The 19,647-nt window shown below is 48.6% G+C and overlaps 1 long non-coding RNA gene across 1 annotated transcript in view; it reads left to right on the forward strand.

The window, feature by feature from the left end:
• The window catches only part of LOC142603865 (uncharacterized), a 117,925-nt gene extending 98,278 nt beyond the window's left edge, over positions 1 to 19,647 (forward strand). Inside the window, exons 3-5 of the long non-coding RNA XR_012837760.1 lie at positions 1,046 to 1,149; positions 17,357 to 17,434; positions 19,226 to 19,647. This is a non-coding gene — a long non-coding RNA (uncharacterized LOC142603865). The remainder of the gene's footprint in view (positions 1 to 1,045; positions 1,150 to 17,356; positions 17,435 to 19,225) is intronic.

Genomic DNA, 19,647 nt, shown 5'->3' on the forward strand with positions numbered 1-19,647 from the left:
CCTTCGTTGCCAAGCTGTTTCCAAAGGCTCTGCAATCCTTTCTGCTCCCCACACGCTCCTCTCTGCCGGGGTTTTCCCAGACCCGCTGTATGTTCACTGATTCATCCTCTCCATTGCCGAGACACCTAAACATTTCCAAAGGAAGACAAGAAACCAGGTCAGCAGAGTGGAAGTAACCAAGGAAAAAACCACATATTCTTGTATTGGGAGAAAAGTCAGAAAAAAAATGAATACAGTGAAATGGGATTTTTTAAAAAAAAAAAAAAAAGAGAAAAGAAAACATCCACGGAGTGGATTTGAAAGCCGATGTCTGACAGCTGTAGTATATTCGGTGTCTAATGTCCCAACGGCTCAATGAGAAAAGCAAAGCTAATGGTACAAGCTCTGAAAATCCCATGTCTGAGCTATTTTGGGTCTGCTCAACAGAGCTGCTAAAGTATAGCTGCTCTCTAATTGTGTTTCTCCCTTAAAGTACTGGGGAGCAGTCTAACTTGAGATGCAAGCTAAGGTGCCACAAAAAAGATGTCAATGTATGTCAAGTGGTTGTCCTCCCTGCTGCGTGCTCGTCCCTCAACAGCCTGAACGGAGGCCACTGTCCCAGCCCTGCGTCCCCAGGCTGGTCTGCAGGACCTTCAAGGAACTATCTGCAGTTCTGCATAGACCAGCCTGACCAGCAGAAACCCACTGACCCGACGAGGGAGAATTTCCTTTTTGTTGCCCCCCATCAGCTCATACCTTTGACCCTTTCCCTGTTCCTTTCCCGATTTTGTTTTTCAAAGTAGCTGCCCGCACAGCTGGCGGTGCATGGCTCACACGCTCACAGCGGTGGGTTCCTGACCTCAAAATATGGATGTTTCAAGCCAAAACCTTTTCGGATTGAACCCCACATGCATTTTATTGGCTCCTTCAGGGCCGTGTCACAGCCTGCACCGAGTACCCACGAACGCAGCTAGCTGATCCTGCCACCAGCATCCCGCCTAGCTCGGGCGATTGCAGCCACGGCAAACAAACTGCGCGCAGATTGATTTCACTCTCATTTTTGCAGCTCGAGCCAACTGGGAATGTAAACCGCACTGACCAAGGAAAGTTGGGGAAATTGCCAGTGAATGCAGAAAAAAAGAAAAGGAAGGAAGATGTGGAAAGCAGGAGGTAAGAAAATGAACGCTGTTTATTTAATACTCAACGTGTTGATTTGGGTCAGGCCTCGCAAATGTCTACGGAAGTGATCTGCCCTTTGGTAGAGAATAAAACCTCGGCTCAGTCCTTCGGTCTCCGGGTGGGGATTAGCTGAATTAATTGTTTGGCAGAGACAGCAGGTAGGTACAGAAGGTAAAGCTCACCCGCCAGTGCCGTTCCGAGGGGCTGGTTCAGCCCACTGTAGGGTGTGGTGCTGGTGAGGAAATCGCGGTTCCCGTCTGGATTCAGAGGTGGAAGGAAAATACGACGATCCAAAATGCCTTTTCCCCCAAATTTTACGAATGTTCAGACCCAAGGGCTGGTTTTGACTCTATGAAGGTAAACTTAGTCCTCTAGAGGGCATGGTTACACTGATTATATATTTAATAATTAACTAGTATTACCTCGGCTATCTGTTCGCTTTTGCTGGTGTAAATCAGGAGTCAGTGAACTGACACAGGTAGAGTTTCATTCTCTTTAAACCTCAAAGGTTTTCCATATCACCTCTCTTCTGAGGAGGCTGATCCTGTACGGGCCAGAAGGTTTGGGTTTGATCACCGGGGAAGCTTTCCAAGAGGTAGCTGTAATTCTTTCCTTGTGTGAAAATCAGTGGATCTATCTTTTGCATGTATTTGTGCTCCTGCTTTGGTTCATCTCAGCATCTCTTGGTGGCACCTGGGCTGGGTCATCTGAATAGCAGCAGAATCCGGGGTTAGTGTCCATCCTTCTCAGAACGCCTGGCACCTCCAGGCACTAGATGGCAATTATTGGCGTTTGGGCAGTCCGGTGGTTGAACTCATTCAGCCAAATCTCAAAGTTAACAAAACTCTGCAGATGTAAATATGGCCACCATCTGTCTTACTGCGCGCGTTTCCCTGGTGTGCAAACAGAGCAGAGGTTTGAATCCGGGACCTCGTAATGCAAAGGAAGATGCTGCACTAGCTGATCCAAAAATCCACCTCCTCCGCTGAGGCAGCACAAACTGTGCAAAGTTTTAATCTGGAAGTCACGTCTTTTTAGAGCTTACACAAGGTTCATTTGTCTGTAATGCAAACACCTGCGTTTTATTCAGTTTTACAATATTTAAATCCCCTTATAAAATAAACGGCTACTTGCTGGAACGTTACCCGTGCTGTATGTCCAAGATCTGATGAATTTAAAAGCTATTTTCTAAGATGCATTGGAGAAGGAGGACGACTGAAAACAGCCATCAGCTAGTATTACAAATAGAGAAGTATCAGTCTGGTTTGTGTGGCTTCCTTCAGCTCCTGAGTACATTCCACTCGCATAACATGTTAAGATTTCTTTCTTGGGTCATTCATAGTGCCAAACCAACACCTAGGAACTGGGAAGTGTGTTAATCTGCATTAATTTCTTACCATCACTGAGCTGTGCTGCATGGTATCACTTTACTTCTCTTCTTCAGTTACACTTGGAAGTCATCCTCAGCCATCGCATCCTCCTTGTCCTGGACCGTGATGATTATGGTGTTACATTTTCTCAATTTGCTCACAAAAAAAAAAAAAAAATAAAGTCCACATTGCCTTCTTTTGAGTTCTTTTTCGTGGCTGAAGAAGTGATGTTCCTAACTGGTTTAAAAGATATCTACTGACCTGTGGGTGAACCAGATTCCTTGGCTTGAATCTACGCTTCCCATTTCAACGTGGGCTGCCCTTCCCTTGGGCTGCCCCTGCTCACAAACATTGGCCAAAGCCAACAAGGATTTGTTGCCTCACACAACGTTGTCGTTAGTGGGTTTGCAGGAAGAACACAGTCTAGAAGAGAGTCTGGTCCCAGAAATTTGATGCTGACCTGATGATTTGACCTTTCTCTGAAAATGGATTAAGGTGTTCTGAGTGATATCGTAGATCTCTCTTTTACTGCCAGAAGGTCATACAGTCTAGGCCAGGTTTATTAAACGGCTAAAATAGCAATTGCTCCTGAAAAATTCAGGCTGGATTTTTATGCACAAGAAAACATAGCTTAGTTTCTAATAAAGATTAGAATTTACCGGATGCATCCAGTGAAGCTTTCATTCTCCATTTTAGGACGAGAGCCAGGCAAAACTCTCCTTCAAAATAGAAACAATGATGTAATTTTCTGTTCTCCCTTTTGTCTTCATTTTCAGCTAATACTTGGATTTAAGAGCAGCAAGGACTTCCTGCGGGAACTAAGCTAGTGCAAATGTTCAGCTGATTTCTCTGTGCTCGGCCCCCTCGTCTCTCCGTATCCACTTGCTGTGTCTGATCTTACTTCAAAGTTCTGGGGGCAGATGTGTTCTGCGTGTAAATCAGCAGGTCCCTGGCCTTAGACACCTCAACTCTTGTTACAACGCTAATGCTGTTATCGGCAATAACAATAACAATCATTATTAGTTATTAAAAATAACTAGGCACACAAAGCAAGCTCTGAAGCTGCAGTTACGTGGCCAGAGGTACTCCGATGAGCTCATTTACAGCTGATCCAGATACCTCAGCATTATGCTGTAGTCTGCGGTGTAGACATCCCTTGACGCCGGTGTGGGCTGGACGGACTTGCATAATTTTTTGCAGCATCCATGAAAATGCAGCGTGAAGGCCATTAGAGAGGAAGGAGGGGGTTGGAACGGGGTTGTGTTGGCTTCAGCGCTGGACATGCCGTCTCAGATCATTGTTACTGCAACCATTTCATTCTTATTCATCCATATCAACCGTTTTTAGGTCTTTTCAGCGTTTCGCTCTTGCCATCATGCTGAAGAAGGCTTTGGCCATGCTTCATTATGCTTGGCTGGTGTCAGCGAAGGAGTGAGTGACACCGTTATCCAAGTCTATCTCTCCACCACAATGCAGACAGCCAAGCGCTGTTGGCCCCAGTGGATATTGCTCAGCAGATCTTTGTCAGGCTTGTTCAAACAAGATCTGTTACCGTTGACCTACCAGCTAAAAGTTCATGCCTCTGACTCCAGGACACTTCTTGTCTTGGTGTCATTTGTTCATTGAAATAATTAGTTATTGTAAGATTATCACATTAAGAGGGGTTTTTTGTTTGTTTGTTTTCAAAAGAAAGGCATTCTCTTGCTATCAGATGCCGGGTAGGTAGTTTGTTCTTTGGCTTTCTATTCCAGCGTGGGTTTGGGTTCATGAAACCGAGAGAATCTAAGCCCTGAACAGAGCCAACTGCTTTACAAACCTCCCCAAGCCTCTGCCAATTTAATTCATTGCTGGCTAGTGCAGCTCAGGCTTCTTTTAAGTGAAAGGTGCCAATCATGCAGAATTATACAGTGGTTTTGAACAAAGCCAACTCACCTGTTTGCTGGAGACTTGAATCAGACCACCAAACACATTTTCACTTAGGCCTAGAAATGAGCCAAACCCACAGAGTCCAGATCCAAATCTGGCTTCAGGCTGTCACGGTCTGATTCTGATGGACTCTATGGCTTCTTTACTTAAAACACCAGGAGGAGATCTAAGAGTAACTTCAGATTAGACCTCTGAGGCATGACGGAAGATCCAGGCCTGGTTCAGAGCCACCACGGAGTATGGCCTGACTAACTTTTCACTCTCTAGACAAACGAATTTACAGATTTTGTTCTGATCTACTTTTGATGTCTTTTGGGCTTTTACTTTTCATTTCCTCAGTTCCCAGATCCGTACAAGACCCTAGATTGATGCCAGCATTGCACGTCAAAACTGATGGTGGTCCATCTTACTTTCACAATGCTTTCTTTACACATAGAGCAGCATGCATTTTGGATCCGATATCTGAAATAGCTCGTTTCCTTCATATTTCTTGACAGAGTACAGGGGAGCTGGCTGTGCTGCGACTGCAAGGAGGAAGGTTAAATTTCATCAAGCCTTTTTTTTAAAGAAAATTTAAGAACTAGCATTTGCTATGGGGCCTGATGAGCAGGCCTTTGCGTCTCATTTGCACCCTCTGGATCTCAAGTTCAAATCTAACAGACCGAACAAAACTCTTCACCTTTCCAAGACGGAGGCAGCGCATACTGTCCAGTCTACCGCATTACGTTATTTCATGGGACGTCTTGAGAGTCGAGGTCCTGCCATCTTTGTAGAAATACCATAAGAGAACACAGAGCTTTTCACAAGGGGGTTTGTCTCAAAGTCTGCAGTCTAAACGTTTCTGTGATCCCTCGGAGAGTATTGGCAGGCAGACACGTAGCATAGTGTTGGGGGCTGGTAGCCATCCCATAAAAAATTAATTTCCAAAGAGGAGTGTGACTTCATCAAGCCCAGCAGCTCTGCTGAGGGTGCGCATGGAGGTTCCCTGGGATCGGAGGTCAGGCGTGTGGCTATAGATCTCTGGAACTGCAGCATTTCCGACTTGAAATTATTATTACTATGTTTTCAAATTTCCTTTCAAGTTCCTAATTACCAACAGCCAAACCAAACTAGCCCGGAGCCCTAAGTCTCTCTGTCCATCCACAGCCTAACAGCATTGCCAAGCGATATTCTGTTACACTACTTAGTACAAATTATTTTCTATCCCTTCAATGTATTTCTACTTTTAAATAATACTTTTGATTCTGTTTTTGCTTCTTTCTCCTCCAGTGACTTTACCTCTGTGGAGTCCCTTGCCATCACAGATCAAGGGCTAATTTTTTCAGGTCAGTTTGTGGGAATTTAGGTAAATAAGTGGGTATTCCCATAAATCATGTATTTTCAGAGGTCAGTGAAAGTGCATATATTTCCATTGCCTCTGGAGAGATTTTTAGCCTTAGCTTCTTGATAAATCAATTAAATTTCCTTTTGCTGACAAAAGCGAGAATAGCACTGTTTGCCGACTCATTGCATGCACATTTTTACTGCGTTCCCCAAAGAGTCCGCCCTGAATACCTTGACTCGACCAAATTCCCCCTGACTTCAGTGGCAGCCTGAGCTGTGGAAGGAAAGCAACGACCAGCGTGAAGGAAGTGAGCAGGCACGGAGCGCACTCAGCGCGGCAGCAGGAGGTTTGGGTCCCGGATTGGTGCTTCTCTGCTGCTCCAGTTCCCCGGCACGTCCGTAGGCGGATGCGTGCCCGGTCTCCTGCAGCCCTGAGACATGGCAAGTGGGCACCGCTCCCCTCTCAGCATCTCCCCGTTTAGAAGCACAACTGAGCTTCAGGAGAGGAGAAGCTATTTTTGCATGAAGTGGAAAGGACCTGAGTGCAGAATAAGGACAGAGAGTGTGAAGCAAGGCATGCTGTCTCCAAAATGAGTTAAAAAAAAATACAGATGTAGAAACAGGTGTTCAGGATATGTCTTTCCCACCTTACATCCCTGTCCAAGCTAATCCACATTTGAGGACACAAAATACTGTAAGCATTCCTGCTTCTCCCAATACAACTGCATTCATTCTTCCGTCCCACAGCTTTCAGCACCAGGCATATTCCATCCACACAGAGCATAGCTTGCATACCTCCTCGACCACAAACAGACATCCTACTCATAGTCTTCCATGCTTGCAAGTGCAGAGCGAGCGGAGAATATTATACTTCACTTAGATATTGGCTGTTGCTCCAAAGTATGTGCGTTAAGCAGGAGATCCTCTTCATCTTTGCATGTTCTTCTCGGTCGCAGAAGCCCAGACTGTACTGAATTGCTTCCTCTTCTTTAAAAATAATCTGTGAATCGAGGGAGAAACTGTGATTAGACACTTGTTTCAGTTAGTTACATAGAAATGGGTATCACCTTCAGGTGGAAAAAAACACCTGTAGATCTAGGCCACAAATGGCTGTACTCACTGAATCCAGAGTTCTGAGACAAAAGGCAAGTCATGGTGTTGGCTGTAGGCCATCTGAAATGTTTGGACGCCTAATCCTGACCAGAGTGTTTGAATGAAAATGATGAACAGTTCAAACTAAGGCATGACTATGGTTTGGTTTTTTTGCTCGGTTCCTGGCAGACGGGCACTCAGGTGTGTATTGCAGCATGAATACGTATGGTTAATTCTTTGTGGTCTCAAGATACTGCAAAGTAGTTATCAAAAGGACGCACCAGATAAGGAATTGTAGCCTTCACAGGGTTGAGAGTGGCAGAAGGCTCGCTCAAGCCCTAGGACTATCCCTTTCTTACCATGGTGTCTTTAGTATCTGTACTCAAGTCTCCAGGAAGAGGCTATGAGAGGGCTAATGCCTCTTGTGATCCCGTACCTCTGCGCTGCCAGGCAGTATTGCCTCTGACCTTCCACGCGTCCAAGGCTCTTCCTGCTTACCGGCTCCTGGCTGCAGCACCAGTAGGATTTTGCGGCATTTATGGCCATAGTATATCCCAGAAAAGCCATGTGGGGGACCAGGCCTCATGGCAATGCTTGTTTGTAGGATGCAGCATTTGCTGGCAGCCACTTTCAGTTCCTGCCTAATCAGGCAAATAAGGAGGGCCGACATTTCACCGGCGGCCCTGGGCTTTTTCACCTGCCCGTCCAGGTAGCCTTTCTTCAGCTCACGCCTGAGGATCTGCATAGGTGTCAGATTGTTTCAAGTAACATCGCTGATGTAATGATGAGATGAAAAATGAATTCAGGAAATGTAGATTTAAAGGCTACAAACTAACGGAAAGTCAAGAAATCAGAAAATTGCACTGATGGTACAAAGCCTTAAATGTCTGCAAGTCTGGAACGACTCAGATTCAGCCTGGAGTCCACTTACTCTGCACTGAGAGGTGAGACGTTTGTACCTTGCTGGATGGGATAGTGGAGAAAATGGTGTTTCTGTTCTGGATCACATTTCTGCAATTCTGTACGATGCTACAGAAGCCCCTTGACAAAGGGACGGGAAGGTTCTGCTGCAGTCCCACACCTCCGGCATCCTCCCTCTCCAAGAGGCTCTCCAAGAGGCTCATTGTGCAAAGAAAAGAGGAGGAAAAAGAATTCACCTGGCGTCTGCGGAAATACTACTCTGGAGTTTGCCCCGGCTGCCAGACGTGGAAGTGGCTGGCAGTGCCAGGAGGGCTGCAAGTTTTGGAATTCGGCACATTTTTAATTCTCATTGACTGATATTTTGTGGGAAGCTCCGAAGCGGTTCGCACATCATCCAAACCTCCTCACCCGTTCTCTTGGCACCCAGCACAGCTGCTGAGGAGTCTAAAGCCGGGCTGGAAATCTGCAGCCAGGGAGTCTCACCATTAATTCTACCATTTCACCCTGCAGATCTGACCTCTTTAAGAGTGATTTGATGTTTCTTTAAGCAACACCCCGTCTCTATGAAGAAATGCCAGCAGAGGAGAAGTTTCAAACTTGCTATTTTTATTTAAGCTGTTGGAACAGTATGGACATAATGTAAGTATCTGGACCAGCCAACAGGGTGTCTGTCAGTCAGTGACTCAGTCTTCAGATCAGACAGATGCAAACCCATATAAACAGGTTCAGCCCAAAAGTCATGATAATAAATAATTTATTTTCGTACATTTCAAAACACCAGATACAGTAAAGTGAGTGTTTTCGTTGGAAGCAGGCATTACTGGTCGGCTGTATTTGCTTCCCGCACCAGCAATAACATGTTCTGAATGAGCGGAGGGAGAGTCCGACCACCATTCTGCCAGAGCTGACTTGGTTCTTGGTCGAAGGCTGCTGGCTCTTAGGAAATACTCTGAAATAAATTCATGCACTGTTTCGAGGTACGTGGCATCCTCAGGTTTGCACTCCCATCACTTGGAGCACAGGCGAGATCACGTCAGCCAGGTGGGCATCTGGAGAAAGCTGACTTTTAAGGTGGTTTTTTTCTCATCGTTTTGGGATTGCTGAGTCACGCACAGCAAATGGAAAATGTCCCAGGACATTTAAAGATGATTTTAGGTCACGTGAACTGCCACGTGAAACTGGGAAAAGAAATATGTGGCAGAAACACGGAAGCTTGACAGGGAAGACTTTTACGGACACTGTCCTTCATCCAGAGTCCTCTTTTGGATCCAGGTGCCACTCTTCTTGCAAAGGAGATGAGGGACACTAACCAGGGGTCACCCCAAAATACTATTGCCTGCAGTTTGGAAGAGCATGGTGCTTTGAGATCTCTTCTGTGCTATCAGAGGATACCTAGAGGTAACTAAATAGATCACACGGTGATATCAAAGAGGAGCTCTTCCCCAGGGCTGCTTTGGGCAGATCCATGGCACAAGCCCTCTCTTCCCTGGGACCCCACTCTCTAACCTGGCGTGGAAGGTGCAGGCTGCGGAGTTCAGGGCTCGGGACCACCTTGAGGAACGTGTAGAAGGGAAGTCCATGAGCAAAGATGAGACTCTCGTCCCCAGTCGTCTTGTAAAGCAGGGCTGTGCGGGATGAGGACACTGAAATCCTCGAGGTGGGGAGGACAGCAGCTTGCTCCGAGGAGCCGTGGCAGCTCCGAGAGCGGTCAGTTGTGCTGCGGAACCAAACAGGCTGAGAAGAGCCTGACCGAATCTGCAGGTGCCTGAGTTTGGTGTGAATGGAGCAAGCTGATCCGTGATGGTTTAGGGTTCCTCTCAGGTGGGCATGGAGTACTTGAGATCCCCGGTGGGCTGACTAAAGACATTTTAATATCTTGTTCATAGTCTCGCTGCCTGCACGCTAGGTAAAATCCAATATAGGAGCAAAAATTTATGCACAAAAATGCAGATGAGGTTTCCAAATACTTCGTATGCTCTGTGTAAGTTGTGTTTAGAACAGAATTCATCAGTAAGCTGGATACAGTCTTGCTAGGAGAAAGGAAAAATAACACGTGCAGTATCATAAGCAGCATATTCCGAGATAAGTGGTCTCTCAGTCTTCTTACCCGTGCACCTAACCTTGAGGACAAACAATACGAACTCTCGTGCAGATCTTTAGCCAAGATCTCTGTTTAATGTAGTTATTTAGGAAGACTTACAAATAGATATTTATTTTAAATATCCTCTAGCTGTGCATGTATTGTATTTGCCTGATCAAGGAGAAAATACAAACTGCTTTTCTCACTCAACACCCAGGGAAACTGGGCAGATGTCTGCTGCGTCTTTGGGTGTAAACCGGGGTCACGCGCACCCCTATTTGCAGCAGCCCTGTTCACATATTTGCATTTATAAACGGAGAGGCTGATCTGTCTCCATTTGCAGATCGAATGCAGTAAGTTTACCAGTAAGAAGTGAAAAGCTTTTTGCAGCTGCTGACTCGGCAAACTCGGAGGGGGCTCTGCGAGTCAAAGCTGCACGTGCGTTTATCAGTAGTAGCAATAAAGGTCCGTTGGGTTGATAAGCGTAGAGATGACTTGTCCTCCCTGCGTAGCCTACAATTATTTGTGAAAGTAACCTTCTAGAGCTGATGGGCAAGAAGGAGCGCTTTTTAATAGTCATCACTCCCTCGGGTACAACTACACTTCCAACACCTGCAAGGGCCAGCGCACCTCTGCCAACTCAAACATCTCTCTTCAGAAGAATAACTAATACTTTAGAATAACTATTAGAATAACTAATGCTTCTTTGACAAGTGCAGGATTAGGTTCACATATCCTAGAGTGAAGGACCCAAAACGGCTTTGTTTGAGGCTTTCGGAAAAGGTGGAAGGGAAGAGAGTGTGGAGCAGAATCCTTTCACGTAAGGTCCTTCATCAACGGGACGGGAGGGCAGTGAAAAATAAATAGCAAAGCAGGTACAATCCCTGACAAATACTCTTACAAACCAGACTCTCAGGCTGGAGGCTCCAAACTATCAAATACTTTGTCAGTCTCAGCAAGCTGGTAAATAAAGGTTCTTCCACATAAATCTTCGGAGCTGATCCTCACAAAGAGTGCTTTCAGCCCGAGCTCCTACTTCAATACTCTACGGCCGGGGGAGAGCACAGTGAGTCTTATTTACGCATCCAGCAGCAATTTATGACAGGCACCATCTCATCTCAAGGGTCTGACATATACACGCATCGTTGTCCAATTCGCAAATTCTTGCATCTAAAAGTTTAATAAGCTCTTCATTTGATTTCTTAATGTTTTTCACAGAAAGTGAACGTTTTTCCTGGCAGAGCAGGGACTGTGAGCTCTTTTATCTGCGCCCCATAAAGGGCTGGGATGTCTCTTTGAGCTGGGCCAATAATTTGAAAGTAATCCAGATTTTGTTTTTCCTGCAGGTTTAAATGAAAAGTGAATATTTTAAGTGGAGGAGTAAGAGGTACACTGAATTTGGAAATATGACCACAGCAGCAGCAGAGCTGTGGAAAAATTCAAGGAGTTATTACAAATCTTTAGAACTCAATTGTTTAGAAATTGGGCTCATAGCTTAAAAATGACGTTTTGGCAAAGCTGGGTGAGTTACCCTTCCCATCATATATTACATGAAACCTCTGCCATATGTCCGGTCTTAGCTGGCCAGGAGTGTCCCCAGGAGTGTCACCTGGTTGCCTCAAAACCCACGAAGTGACCGCAGCATTTCCAGCCGTTGCTCATCAGCACTTGAAGAAGACCTGGTGCTGGATTCTGAATTACTGGAAGCAAAGGTGAACTTCTGCCACGTACATCGTTTGGGAGCGGGTCCGAGTCCTTGGAAAGGGAGGCTGCTGAAGGAGATGATCTTGCTCTCCCATGATACTGCAAGTATCCGAAGCTAAGCAGCTTTGCCTTTCTTAAGGCTGAGCTGCTTCTCTCACGCTGGAGGAACAGAAGAACATCTGGTCTTAGCTACTGTTTTTCAACTGGATCATCTTGTGCCTCACTAAAATGAATGAGAAACATATGCAAGCTGTATTTTCAAAAAGTTGTATTTCATTGATGCAACTAAAGTAGTGATTTTCACATGCAATTAGATACACAGATGTAGACAAGCAACAATTTACACACACACTACATTTCCAACGAGGCCCTACGTACATTCCCATCTGCTTTACACATGCGAAAGACGCACATGGTGAGGAGGCATGGGAAAGTATTTACATGTGCAATTGTATCTTCCCACAGCAATGCCTGGGAATTAGAAAGGACTAACTTAGACAATATTTTGGATGTAAAATCTGATGACACTTTCAATTCTGTTCTTCAGGCCCCACTATAAATAATCCTAATTATTAATTATGATCTGCCTACAACAGCACTTTAGCAGGCACTTTGCAGATAGGCCAGGGACTAGGAGCTCAAATCACCCTCGTGTCATTCTGTTTTCGAGAAGCGTTTTGGAATAGACATCGGTGTCCAAAGCCCTTTAGAAACAGCCTGTACGCAGACGTCTCCGAGACGTCGATGAAGAGTGAAAAACCGAAGAGCGGCGTAGTACAACCAAACCGAAACGTTCAGGAGATACAGGTCAAGATCATAAAAAAAGCAAAGGGTTTTTTTAAATTGTTTTATTTTTTCACGATATCACCTCTTGAGTCCTTTTTGAAAAACTATGGGAAAGTTTTCTTTACTAAAAAGGTAAAAACCAAAGTGCTGTTTTCCCAGAAGCGCCACTCGTAGGAAGCAGAGTGAGCCTTCGGGAGGAGGCCGGGGCCTTGCCTTGGTCCTTAGCGGCGCCCGCTCTCCTGCAAGGGCCCTCGGGGCCGTGTGCGGGCTCCCGAGCCTGAGCTCTGCAGGTGACAGGACGGCAACGTCAGCCTTTTCTTCTTCAGCGTGTCGGAAGGTAAAGGCAGGGTGGGGTGAAGGTTGTGCAGCGGTTGCTGATGTGATAGTAGGAGCCATTGGGGGGAAAATGCTCTCTTAAGGAAATGCTTTTTGTCTTATTCAGTGCAAATCATTGGCTTGTTCGGAAACAAATGGGTCTGTGATCTGATCTAGGACGGATCTGTAAGAACCGCTGAAAAAACCCCAAACCCTAACGACATTAAAATATTTGTTGGGTTTTTTTTCAGAGAGCAGAGCGCGTGCTGGTGGTGCACGTCTAGGTGCTGTGGAGCCGGTACAGTGAACTTGCTCGTTCTACCCAAAATCTTCAGTATTGAGTGGGACGGGTTGTGGCTTGCTGCGATGACACCCTGCGGTGTCTTCTCCTGCGTAGAGATCTACAGCAGCTGTGACTCTCCTCTGGCTGGTAAAATGTGCTGTTAGGACGCAAAAGCACGCACGGCATCGGCCGCGCAGGGAGATCGCAGCGAGGACCTTGGACGGTAAGACTGTGGACAGCAACAAGAGCTGATGGTCCTCGTCTCAAAGCTGGGAGAAGGAGGTGAGGTGGGATGGCCTGGAGAGGGCCCTTGGGCAAGAGCCAGCCAGGGATGGGTGAGGGCAGGCTGCTGCAGAGAGGGATGGGCAGGGGCTGAGGGCTGGGGGACGGATGGAGGGTCCTGAGTCACAGCCACGTGAGTTTCCCACAGCCGAACGCGTAGATGTGCAAGTCCTTACACCCGAAATTACCTGCTGGAATCCTGGCTGAGAGCTTGCGACGGACTTCTGCTCGTTTTTCAAAACAGATCATTTGCGTGACCCCTTGAGTCCTTGTTCCTATTAACAGGCCAAACAAGTGCCAACATACTGAAGAAGTGGAAAAGTTAGTTTGTAGAAGGGAAAAAAAGGGGAAGGAAAAGAAAAACAAAACCCAGGTTATTTCCACAGTGTTTGCATTCCCATGTTTTAACCACAGTATTCCCAGCACACGGATTTTTACGGTGCATCTGAAAACCAACCACAATGCAAAAGGAGCTTCGAAGTTTTTTAAGGAAAGCAAAGCTGAGAGGGAGACATGGGGAGGGAAGTCGGGCAGCGAGGAGCAGAGCGTGGGAGCAGTGCCGGGCTTTGCTCCCTGCCTCGCACCCCACTCTCCTGCAGACCCAGCCGGGGCCTCGCTCTGCAGGTGACCCAGGAAGGCGGCACGCGTTAAGGACGGGGAGATCTGCAGACCTCAGTTGTTTAAGGGTTTTTACATATTCACACAGATTCACAGACTGGTAGGGGTTGGAAGGGACTTCTGGAGATCATCTAGTCCAACCCCCCTGCTAGAGCGGGATCACCCAGAGCAGGTCACGCAGGATCGCGTCCAGGTGGGTTTGGAATCTCTCCAGAGAAGGAGACTCCACAACCTCTCTGGGCAGCCTGTCCCAGGGCTCAGTCACCCTCAGAGGGAAGAAGTTTTTCCTCATATTCAGGTGGAACTTCCCATGTTCCAGTTTGTGCCCATTGCCCCTTGTCCTGTTGCCGGGCACCACTGAATAGAGCCTGGCCCCATCCTCTAGACATCCACCCTTTAGATATTTGTAAGTGTTGATGAGATCCCCTCTCAGTCTTCTCTTCTCCAGGCTAACCAGCCCCAGCTCTCTCAGCCTTGCCTTGTACCAGGGATGCTCCATCATCATCCTCGCAGCCCTCCGCTGGGCTCTCCCCAGTAGTTCCCTGTCTGTCTGGAACTGGGGAGCCCAGCACTGGACACAACATTCCAGATGTGGCCTCACCAGGGCAGAGCAGAGCAGAGGGGGAGGAGAACCTCCCTCAACCTGCTGGCCACAGTCTTCTGAATGCACCCCGGGACACCATTGGCCGCCTTGGCCATGAGGGCACACTGCTGGTCATGGAGAGCTTGTCCTCCGGGACTCCCAGGTCCTTCTCCACAGCGCTGTTTCCCAGCAGGTCACCCCCAACCTGTCCTGGTGCCTGGTGTTCTTCCCTGGGTGCAGGACCCTACACTTGCCCTTACTGACTTCCATTGGGTTCCTCTGCCCAGCTCTCCAGCCTGGCCAGGTCTCACTGAACGGCAGCGCAGGCTCCTGCTGTGTCGGCCGCTGCTCCCAGCTTGGCGTCATCCGCGAATTTGCTGAGGGTGCACTCTGTCCCCTCATCCAGGTCAGTGATGAACGTGTTGAACCTTGTAGCAGGTTGAGATAGCAGGGCGTGACCGAAACACGTGTACGCGCAGCTCCTTTGTGCCTGTAGTTAAGCACAGCGAGTCCTGGTGCTGTGGGTGTTGCAGGGGTGGGGGTCAGGCAGGGCGTCCCGCGCCGTGCCTGGTGCTGCGTCACAGCTGGAGAGAGGTGAACAGAGGCCCCTGTGGTGGTACGTAGGATGTGCAAGCGTTGGACATGGATGGGGTGTGCTACTGGTCTGTGTACGGTTAAGAGGCTGCAGGATTAGTGCGTTTAGTTGCCCTAAACGTGTATAGCTACGAACAGCCAAGGTTGCACCAGCACCTGTGTACTCATCACCCCCACAAAATTCTTCCTTATTAACAGCATGTATCCATTGCACAGCCTGGTTTACCTGCAATAAATAAATTGCATTATGGCATTATGGCTTGGTCCTAATCGGCTGCATATCCAGTGACGCTAGAGACTGGATTTAAACATTCCCTCAGCGGGTAGAGTACGATCTGATCTGTTAACGCTGCAAGACCTGACATCACAGTGAGAAAATCACTGCTACCCCTGCCAGATGAACCGCGCCGGGGTTGCGGTGTGTGGCAGCACACGCCGGCATCAGGCTGCTTCGGTGAGAGGCAGCGAATTGCAAGAGTTGTCTGCAGCGATTCCTTCCTTGAGCGGTAATACCAAGAGCGTTCGTAAACACCTGGTACCCCACGTTCAAAGGGGCTGGCGCCAAGAAAACGGGTCGGGGTTCGGAAGAGTAATACTGATTAGCAGATCAAAAGACCTCCAGCCCGTTGGGCTCCTCGCAGGCTGGACTCCCGCCCGGCCGCGGGTAAATTCAGAGGAGCGTCCGCAGCGGCGGTGAACCAGGCTGGTCTGCCCAGGAGCTGCTCGTCCAACTCAGCGTTGTGCCGAAAGGTAGCCAAGTGCAATGAAGTATTTTCTAAGCAACTCTTATTTTTATTCAGGAGTTGAGACTTTCTGGGAAAATTTCCCAAATTAAATGGAAAACTAATTCCTTGAAGCCACCTGAGCATGACTGACATGATAAATGGCGAGGTGGCAACCTGGCGCCATCGCTGCCCGTCCTCTCCGCGCAGCATGCTCGGCTCGGCAGCGTTTCTTTGTGAAGTGACTGGGGTTATTGCGTGCCTCTCAAACCTCTGCCACGGAGCAGAGAGCGACTCTCAGCTGGCTGGAAACAGTACGAGTTTATCAAAACCAGTCCGGAGGTAGCAGGGTGCCTCAGCTGTGAGCCTGGGCCGCTGTGGTCTGTTGAGTCTTTCTGTGGCTTTTTTTATTGCGTTACACAGGTTTTTCCCTTGGGGACCCCAGTGCCTCTCCCTGGTGGTTTGGGGTCTCACAGCACGCCTTGCTGCGGAGAGCGGAGCATCAGCGTGAGCTCTCCGCACCGTAGTCTAACACAGAATCAGTATGATTTTTGTTACGTTACTGTCAGCTTGGCTTCTGTAAAGATTATAGATCTGCTGGCTGAGACAGCGTGTGTCTCCTGTGTAGGAGACCGTCTTTGCCAAAAGGGCAGTCAACGCTATTATCCCAATTCAAGGGAAGAGAACAGAACCCTAGAAATAACTTAGATTTCCAGGAAATCATGGCTGCTACAATTGGGGCTGGCTGAGATGTTCTCCGGGCATAGAATTAGTGTAACCAGGCTTGTGGAAGAGCATCCCGAACCTCCCAGATTTGAATTTTTCTGGTATAACCAGGGGGAATTTCCTAGGTCCGTCCTTTCCACCAGCATCGCCGTGTCCCTGTTAGCACTGACACTGCATCTCTAGGACATCTGGATGTCAGGTGGCCTGCTGAAAGCTGGATGGGGGCTTGGAGTCTATTTTGGGATACGTAGTGTGCCCAGGAGCCTGGCTTATACATTTCCAGGGTAAATAGTCGCTGCATGTATGTCAACAGTACAGCGCGTGCGCCGCGAGGCTCGTGCATCTCGGCTATTACAGACTCGCAGTCTACGTGCTAGACAGCAGATTTGCAGTTTGCGCTCACGTTTCCATCCCAGGCGCGTGCGGCTAACTGCACACATGCTTCGGGAGCACGCATCCCGATTCCCTCTGGGATTCCCTGTCAAATACAGCAGCTCTGAGCTCCCATTGCGCATCTCACGACGGTGCGAAGCACCGTGGCTCTGCAGCTTCCCGTTTGGGCGAGGGCTGTCCTGCCTCTGCCGTCCCTCCTGCTGGGGAACGGCCTTGGCAGAGAGTGGGTACCAGCTCGGCTGGCCCCGCAGCCTGTTCCCCGCTGCAGCATCCTCTCCAGGCACGTGATGCTGGCAGCAGTCGCTGAGCTAACGGAACATCGGCCCCGACAACGCCCCGAGCAGATGCGGGGAAGCGCTTTCCCAGGCAGCGAGTCCATCCCGTGTGATGGAGCTCCTTTGCTCTCCGAGGGTTTTGTCAACACCTCAGTATTATTAAAATGTTGTTTTTAAAGTCAATTTCCTTTTCTTTTCTTTGTAGTTTATAGAGTGTTGCTGAAGACCTTCTCCCGGGCTAAAATGACGATCAGTTCCAGGTTTGGAGTCATATCAACAGTAGGTTCGTGATTTATTTCTAAGGTGCCTGTGTAATTACCCGTACCCCACGCACACCTCCCATTCACACTGACTTTCCCTGCAGCTAATGAGTCTTCCCAGAGAGGAAGAGGAGGAGGAGGAGGAGGACTGGTTGGTTCACTAAACTCCCCTGCAATAAATGAGCTCCTAAAATGGATCCAGCCTCTGTAAAGACAGAGTGTCCCAAAAGCTGTCAGGCCTTATTGTAAATGTAAACGGCTCGGCTTTCTTAAACTGAACATTTCTGCCAAATTTTGCCAACAGCATCATGTTGATGTTCTTTTTTTTTTTCCCCCACTGTTTCTGTTTTGGTCAAAGTGTTGATGGATTCCTTTGGCCATTATAGCTTCTGTCATCTGTACCAGCACGTTGCCTGCACAAGGCAGGGTTTGGCCAGCGGTGCAGAGCTTACAGCCCCAAAAATATTCTTAAATATTTGGATATCTGAGTCCAACGTGTGTTGATGGTGGGAAATGTTTGGAGCAGCGGTTATGTCTCAAAATTATGAAATGCTGCCTTTGGTACCGAGTTGAAGTGTCTTTGCCACGCAATGATGGGATGAGCTTTGTCAGCCTAAAACCGGGCGTGGATATCTTTGCGGGATCACATCTTTGCACCAGCTGCACGAACGTGGGCGTACCTGTACGCTAGAGGGAGGCGATGCAAGGCAGCGAGTCCATCCCGTCCGCGGCGGGGTACCTGCGGGAGGTGGGAGGGAGGATTTAGAGCAGCCAGCTGGTTGCCGGCCCCATTTGTACAAGGTAGCCCAGCGTGGGGTCGGCAGCCGGATCCGGTGAGGGGACGGTGCCAGCTGCCGACCTGGGTGCCGGCCGGTGGCCAGCCTGCGTGCAGAGCGGCTCGGGGCAGCCTTTGAACTCTGTCTGAAGCGAGCTGTGCGTTGGCCCCCAGCGTAAATGAGAGCAGCTTGGAGACTGTTATAAATTACACGAGCGCTCTGCCCCAGAGGCAAGCACACATCTGGCCGGGCTCCCGTCGGGGGAGCGGTGCTGGAGGGATTGCTTTGGCTCTGCCTCGCAGTCGGACTTCGCTCCGCCGGGGTGATCTTCTCATGGCTGCTTGTAGCCGGGTTGGGTTAGCAGAGCTGGGAAGTCATTTCCATCTTGGCTTTTCGGGAATATCAATCCCGATGTAAAGCGGTGTCGGTCTCCGTGCCTGACCTCTTGCCACTGACCAGCCTGCCCGAGGTGGGACTGCCCTTCTCCCCATCACCAGCAGCTCTCCTCCGGATTCCTGGACAAGGACCTGCCCCAACGCTGGCCTTTTCTCTGCCCGGGGCGTGGATCAAAGCCAGCAAAACCGCGTTCAGCCGAGCTCCAGGTGCGGTCTGAGTTCAGACACCCTCCGCTGACGTTGTCCGACCTCTGTGCTGGATTGCTGCGCTGATCTTAGCAAAGGGGCCCAAAGTGGGTGGAGGTCACCCAGACTAACGTCCCTTTGCAGCCTCGCACCCTCCCTCTGAGGAGGGATCCGGGCCCCTTACGTTTAATCTAGACCCGAGATACCATTCTGCATCTGCTACTGCCTTTTCAGGTTGAAAGATTTCAAGGTTTTACGTTTTTCTCTCATCACTTGGAAATGAGTTTTTGAAAAGGCAACCAGGAGAAAAACCCAAAACCAACCACCAGTGCAAACTCGGCAGGAACCCTGATAATGTCACTTTTTCCTGAAATGGGCCATAAACAAAGCAGGCAGCACCTCTGGGATGTAACGAATTCTGATGTTGATACAGACCACTTAATTCACTTATCTGCAGGTAATTTAGCCACCCTTGAGGATGAAGAGCCTTTCCAGCGTACTTCCGCTGGCGCGATTCAGGTGGAGAAGGAAGAGCGCGGCCCAGTCGGATGGGCACCGGGCAGGCCCTGGGTGCTGTGCTCGCCATCGGGGTGAGCCGTGGAGCGCTTGCCCGGAGCACGGGCTGTGCACAGCTCCGCTTTCCTTGTCAGCCAAGCCGTAATCGGTCTTGATGTTGGCTTTCTGCTCGGGAGAAAAGTCCATCTTTTCATTTCAGTGCCCCCGAGTATCCTGAAACTCTTCAACTAGCAGAAAAATGACATGCGGAAAAAATGGCCGGAATTGGTTTTGCTGTTTATTCAGGTAAATTAGTATGATTTCAGATCTATTAGCTAATGTAGTTCCTTTTATACGCATAATTCTTAACATCAGATATGAATT

The sequence above is a fragment of the Balearica regulorum genome, chromosome 14 (genome assembly GCF_011004875.1).
Source record: "Balearica regulorum gibbericeps isolate bBalReg1 chromosome 14, bBalReg1.pri, whole genome shotgun sequence".
NCBI classification, from domain to species: domain Eukaryota; kingdom Metazoa; phylum Chordata; class Aves; order Gruiformes; family Gruidae; genus Balearica; species Balearica regulorum.